Source organism: Grammomys surdaster, unplaced genomic scaffold, assembly GCF_004785775.1.
Source record: "Grammomys surdaster isolate TR1022 unplaced genomic scaffold, NIH_TR_1.0 126091, whole genome shotgun sequence".
In the NCBI taxonomy this organism is placed as follows: Eukaryota; Metazoa; Chordata; class Mammalia; order Rodentia; family Muridae; genus Grammomys; species Grammomys surdaster.
This window is the reverse complement of record NW_021620899.1, coordinates 4,789,713-4,797,148: the sequence shown is the minus strand read 5'-3', so window position 1 is coordinate 4,797,148 and position 7,436 is coordinate 4,789,713. Positions and strand designations below refer to the sequence as shown.

The following is a 7,436-nucleotide window of genomic DNA, read 5'->3' as shown; positions in this document are numbered from 1 at the left end:
TTCCATAAAACAGAAGGGAAAGTATACTTGCTGGTGACCTTGGTGTCTCAAAATTTGAAATTTGAAAAATATTGATTTTTTTTATTAGAACAATAATACTTGAGATGGTTTCAGAGTTTAGGTCCTACATTCTACAGATAATAGATTAAGAGAAGTTTGAAGAACTTAACTCAGCCATGTGAAGTCAACATGTCCAGCTAGGGCCAAAATGTAGATTCCAATACTAGTGATCTGTGTCTCTTAGTGGTTTTTACCTGACATACAAAAAGAAATGAAAATAAGATACAAATAGGGTTAGACTATCCTTTAAAATGTTTTATAGCTATTACAACTCTAAAATGCCTATTAAATATAATTTTGTAAATAAAAACATGCATTTTATGTGGTGTTCATGAATGCTTACTGATATTGAAGAAAATAATGACTCCAGCTATCACTTATTTTTTGCAATTGTCAGAAAGATGAACCAGCAGCAGTATTATGGTTAAGACTAATAAAAACCATACCTGGTGAGTCCCATGGGAAGGGTGAGAATAGCCTGAACAACAACAAAAAATTTACAAGAAATGAGACCAATCTTTCAAAGCAACATGAAGGTTCAAAAGATAAAGGTATGGTTGTCTGGAAACCACGGAATTGCTTCCACAGGTGACAATCAAGTTATCAAGAGACATTAGAAAGCCACTATCACCAAACAAGCTCAGGAAGAATGATTAGCCCTGAAGGCTGCCACCAAGGGCAAAGCAGCTGGTAAGTAGTGCTGTCATTCACTTGCTCCTCAGGTGACTTGGACTCAGGCTGAACCCTGAGCTGGAAACAACTTAAGCAACCGCTGCCCCAGCAGGAGGAAACCTGAGTGCAGTCTGAGGATTACTCATTCCTGAACTGTCCTATGATTCCTCACAGCTGAGTACCGTCTGAGGCTTGTTCATACCGCTTACTTTTTATAGGAATAGTGGGAAGCAGCTGAGAGGAAGCAATGACGATGAAAAGTCTATCATGAACTACTCTACCTCCTGATGATTTCTCTACTTGGCTCATTGATCTAAATGCCTTCAACGAAATAGATTAGTTAAATGTCTGCTTCCCGCAACAGTATGATTCTGTAAATTATCACAAGGAAGAGTTGTCTTGGTCATCCCATTTTTTATTGTTAGGCGTTTCTCTGTCATATGCTTATCTGTATTGATTCTCCTTTTGCACTCAAATGGAATCTTTCAATCTGGAGTTAATCTTTTAATCCTGTTTTTTACAGGATTTTGTTACATCCTGTAGACCCTGGGATAGAAGGTAGTTTCTGTGTAGAGGGATACTAACGTATACTAATGGAGGGATTCCTTGCTTCATCAGAAAACATCATTTGTCATGTAGGACTCAGTCACATTATAATTTTTAATTTTTTTTTGTTGTGTAAAATGATTTCCATGCTTTCTTAACAACATTAGACTTTCAAGACATCTTGAAGATAAAGAAATTTATCGGAAGAGAAATTTAGAGACAAAATTTGAGAAAGCGTGACTGTAGGTGTCTTTCTTTAATTTTGCATACATATTTGTGTCAAACATGGTGTACTCCTTTCAACTTGATATGTTAATCCTTCCTCTTGTGACTCCAGCTCCCACTCCTCACACATCCCTGTCCAGATGCAGCCACTTCCAGCTCCACTGATTGCTGTTACTTCTAGCCCGGTCTGGTCTGGAACTCACCTTGTAAAACAGGCTACCCTCCACCTGGTGCCAACCCTCTGCCTCTGCCTCCTGAGGTGCTATTCTGTATTTCTGAGTCAACATGCATTTTCTTTTTTTAACTATATACAAATTCTTTATTTCTCAGAACATTTAAAAACATGCAATTTAAAATTTAACCAGTTGGATTGCATAGTACCTGATAATCCACTTTAACATAATAAAAGATAAACTAATCACGTTCTGAAATAGGTTTATATGCTGCTTTGGTTTTTTTTTTTTTGACAGGGTCTTTTCTTAGCCCAAACTGACCTCAAACTCAACTCTACAGTTGAAGCTGGCATTTAACTGATGATGGGCCCTCTCCCTAACAAGTCCTGGGACTCACACCACTATGTCTGCCCAAATCAATTTATTTTCGAAGTGTAACAGTACAGAAACTGGAGGAAGACTCACTCAATTGGCAATGGTAAAAAGTGCATATTTAAAGATGTTTGGCCCAAAGGTTTTTTTGGCTTTTTTTTTTTTTAAAGTAAACTACATTACAATTAGAAATACTCCATACCTATGGGCCTTTACAGTAAATAGAAAATTTTTAAAAATTTTCTGTGCTGGGGAGCAAAACCAGAACCTTGGACATACTGGGTATTTGTTTTACCATTGACCTACAGCAGAGAGTAACTTAAAACAAAGCAAATTTGATCTGGTCAAACTGACAAGTTTTTGTTCTATTTAACTTTGACTAAATCTGCAGCCACTGGTTTCCTGTGCATCAAAGGTATCAACTTGAGAAGCAATTATTTGCTTCATTTGTGCCAAACAAGGATAGTCTCTCTTCTGTTAAAAGGACATGAACTTCTTGAAATTCAGTTTTCATTTGTCACATAATTTCAAAATTAATGAACAAACAGCTCCAGCTCATTCACGGCTTGTAGACTATTTTCCTAGAGCTCAATGTCCTCTGAGCAGGAGTCATAGATCCATTTAAAGACACAGTCTTCTGAAAGCTCGATAGTTTCAAAAAGTCTTTTGAAGTCGTGAGGATACATTCTACCAGCTGTGTCTCCAGGGTTTTTTCTTATTTGCCTCAGTATATTAATCGGATCAACCGAACTCAGTGAACGTAAATGGTGTATTATTGAGGCATTGCGTTTCCCAAAGCAGTCCTTTGCCAAGTGAAAAAATATATCATAGTTCAAAGGACTTAGGTTTTCTGTAAATAAAGTCCTACGAGGAATCATTCGAACAAGATATAGGTTTTGTTTCAGTAAATGTAATGATTCTGCGTGCTTTGACTTTTCTAAGTTCCCATTTTCCACATGTACACTAAATGATGACCAAGGCTCCATGTGAAGAAACTTAATTTCACAAGCCACTTGCCAAAGCACACCCAATACTTAATATAAATCTGGCTTTTTAGGAGTCGCTATTAGTTTCCGGAATTCTTTTTCGCTAATAAATATATTCAGTTCTACTCGTCCATATCTGTATATAGATTCGCAGGAGTACAGATTGAATAGAATTTTCCAAAGTACTCGTTTTTCGTGTTTATTTGGTAAGATTCAAAATACTTTTATAGGAATACCTGCTGACCAAGGAACTGCTTTTATTCCCAGGTTCTGAAAAATTGCATCCGAATTCATATCTGGTCTTACTGTTTCCTGATATCTAGGATCCATTTTAAAGAAGTCACAGTGAACCACTTGTAGCTCTCCATACATATTCCTCCTTAAGGACTTGAATCCCAGAACTCAGAAGACAGGAGCAGGTGGATGAGGCTGGCCTGGTCTAACAGTGCAAGTTCCAGAACAGCCAGGGCACACAGAAAAACCTCCAAATGTGGAATAAAAGTCCTTTCACTCTCAAAGGCAACCACTCTGGCACCAGCTTTAAGTAATGCCCCAGTAAGGATTCCAGGACCTGGATTGCACTCCAGTATAAATTGGCGGGATGGATTTTGGAGCTCCACCAGATCTCATACCAGGTTCCTGGCCGATTTCTTACATGCTATGTGACGCGTAGGCTCCGATCGGTTCCTGGATGTCCATGAGGGCGACTCCTCGAAATTAGAATCAGGCAACGGCTGCATGGAGAAGTCAGAGAAGCCTCGGCGGTTCCTTGCTTGCCAGTCCTTGCGCGTCCCTGTTCCCGACCCCAGAATGCAAGAACAGCCGGGGCCCGCCAACACTGACAACACCAGCCGCGGGGGTAGCCCCATCGCCGGTCCCCTCATCTTCCTCTAATCTCCACCCCAACCACTAGTTAGAGTCGCCTCTGCGAAGAACACGGAGCACCACATCACACTTGCACACACTTCACCACCTCATTAGGCCTGGCGGAAGTCAACATGCATTTTCTGATATTTTCCTATTTTCAGTTTCCAAAATTCCTTCGGAGATAAGTATAAGCTTTTATTTCTCTTCTTTGGCTCCTTTCCTTTGATTTACATATATTTCTTCTGTGGATACAGTAGTCACACAGGTGTTTACAGAATCGATTTTCAGTGTTTTTGGTGTTTATGGATATGTAAATATTATAACAGGTAGTCTGAATTTTATGGATAAAAAATATGCCTTGTGTTAATATTCTAGTAAAAAAAAGTATTGTTTTTTTTTCCTACTGAAGCTTTGGTTTCCCTTTTCCTAGCCTTGACTTAGTCCCCAAGGAAAATGCACACTGCAGAGAATAAGTAAGCAACCAAGAGCCTGCCTCAGGACAGATGTGTGGGTCACAGGCTGTGCATCACATAGTATTTTTAGTGTTGTAAAAAATGTCCCTGTGAAGTCAGTTCTCATAGCTCTTATTTGAGTAGCTTGAAAGCAAATGGCACATGGAAAGATCTTTATTTTCCTTCTTACTACTTTCTTCTTATTTCTTTCTAGTTCTCTGACACTTGGACTTATGCCTTTCTTATGCTGTTGAGTCTCCAGACACAACTTTGGCTCTTGATGTTATTTTTGTGAAAGAGGAGGTATCTGGAAATGAATGAACATTCCCTAAGCCTCAAGTGAAAAAATAGTAAGAAAGTACTGTTTATGGTAAATTAAATTGCTACTGGGATCAGAAGTTTGGAGCAGGGGAGTCTGTTCAAGGTTGATTTCTGTTCCTGTGCTTATTGTAACAATAGAAGGAATGATGCATGCCTTTTCCATTTTCATTTTATTACAAAAAGCAAGTAAGATGTAGATTTCTATCTTAAGTATGTCAGTAGATGGAGCAAAAGGTAAGAGAGGTTATTATGGTCTGAACATGAAATGTCTCTCATAGGCTCATACGTTTAAAAATGTTCCCCAGCTGGAGGTTCTGTTCTGGGTAATTGTGGGTTTTTTCCCACCCCACTGTGATCTGGCCATCCCCTGAGTGTTCATGCTTCTACAGACCATGTTCCTCAAGCTGCCATCTTTCCCCACCATGATGGTCCATAACTTCTAAACAGTGAGTTAAAATAAACCTCTGCTCCCTTACATTTTTTTTGGGGGGGGGGTTTAGGTATCCATTTTGCCATAGCAGCGAGGAAAGTGCCTAATACATAGGAGTGTGGAACACTAGATCCTGACAGAAAGGACAATTGGAACGTTTGTTAGTAGCCCTGATCCTGATGAGGACTCACTATTATTAAGAATGTAAATTAGGTTTTCTTTATACTTTAAATAAAGGAGGCTTCTTCCAATAGCATATATATTTAAACTATCTATAAAATTATCTCTTTTGCTGCCTTATGTATTTTAATGGATTTTAGGAATGTGGAGTCCCAATTAGTGCAATTATTTTAAACCACTTACCCACTAGAACTCATGTCATTTGAACACATGAAGATATACTTTCCCTATCTCAGACTATCTTAAACAAACAAACAAACAAACAAACAAACAACTCTCTCAGGGCTAGCAAGATGGCTCAGCAGGGAAGAGTACTAGTTGTCCTTTCAGAGGACCAGGTTCAAAACCCAGTACCCATATGGCAGCTCACAATGGTTTGTAACACCAGTCCAAGAGGCTATGATGCACTCTTCTGCAAGCACTGCACATGTGCAGTATGCAGACATACATGTAGACAAAACACCCATACACATAAAGTGAAACAAAATATTAAAAATTAATCTTTGTATTTACCTTTAAAATATTAATTTTTGAATTAAAATAAATAACATTTAAAATAGTTTCCAATTATTTAATACCAGATCTTAAGCTCTAAACTGTGAAGATCTTAAATAGCACATTTATTTTTGTTACCAATTTTTGTCTTAATTATTAAACATCTACAATAATAATGATATGTGATTGAAAACAATAAAAACTAAGTTAGTCTCAGCCAGAAAAGTTCCAGCCTACTGTTGATCTAATTACATGTATTAACTTTACAGTCAACATACAGAACATTAGTTTAATATCTGAGGCTCAACTCACAGCACATGTATTTCTTAGTGCAAGTAGCTATCATTTCAGGTCCAGTAAGCAAATGGAGACCAGTCATTCATTCCATGCAAGCTTGTGATGAGCTGCCAATGGAAACAAATGTCTCTCCTTGCTCAACAAGCTTGATTTCAAATCGGTGACTTGAAGGTGAAAGGTTGTGGATTTTGTTATCAATCATCCAAGCTACACACTCATCTGGCAGCAGAGCCCCGACTCAGACAGGAAGGAGCAGGGAGAATGACAGGATTCAAATCATTAGTGCATCATCCGACTCTGTTTCAGAAATACCAAATGAAGATATGATGGAGATATGGAGAAGATATGAACAGTATGGAAAATAATCTTCCTTTTATTCTAAAACATAGAACGACACAGGGAGAATGCACTGAGTGGGGCGTTCTGCAAATGGCTGTGCATTCAATGGAAATGTTCATCTGCAGTTTCTAGGTCTTCTTCCTCGTCTGTGACTGTCAAACAATGGCAGCATGATGGATTGCGTCACCCAGAGCAGATCCCCCGTGAACAGGCTCTGGCCTAGGCCTGACATTATACTCACTGTTAAAATGCTTGGCGTATAAGTTTTGTTTTTTGTTTTCTTTCTTTTTTTTTTTTTTTACTTTCTGACCACACACTCTTTCGTTGTTTTTTAAACAAGAAATATATGTTTGGAAACTTAAAGTAATGATCATGAATATTAACTGGCAGAAAAGTCAAGAAATCCGGTGAGAATCATCTCTTGTTTAATGAGGACAATTCATTTAAAACTTTTCTTCATGACAGAAAAAGGTGAAGGCAGAATAGGGCCAGATGCTAGGTGGTATTAAATATTTAATAAAAACTTGAGATGCACTCCTGTATCTCTGAAAACCTGAATTTTAATAAGTATTGTGTTGGGAATGTCTTTTCTAAAAATATTCCAATGTAATTTCAACTACGATTGTATGCGCAACTGGTAAGTTGCTTTCTTTGTGACTTGTTTCACCTCAGATGTGAAAACAAAGGGATCAGGGTTATACAGCTTCTGTGACAGTTTGGTACAGGCTTAGAAATGGATAAAATAATAACGGTTAGTAATTGGAAATTTTATTATACTTATAGAAATACCAGAGATAGAAATAAACTTTGTAGGAGTATAAAACCAATAGGGAGAGCACATACTTAGAATCCCAGCACCCCAGGAGGTCTGGCAGGATGAAATCACAACTGGGCAATGTAGTCGGACATTCTTAAAAAATCATGTAAGCAAACAAGTAGAATAGTAAAAATCCACAAAATCAAGCAAAAAATATTTTAGTGCTATGAAGGTATAATATTTTCAAAGCATTGGGTTCTCTCT

At 37.9% G+C, this 7,436-nt stretch overlaps 1 pseudogene; it reads right to left on the bottom strand.

Annotated features, from left to right (window-relative positions):
• Positions 1-2,629: 2,629 nt before the first annotated feature.
• On the bottom strand, positions 2,630-3,918 carry LOC114611325 (annotated as a pseudogene).
• Positions 3,919-7,436: the final 3,518 nt, after the last annotated feature.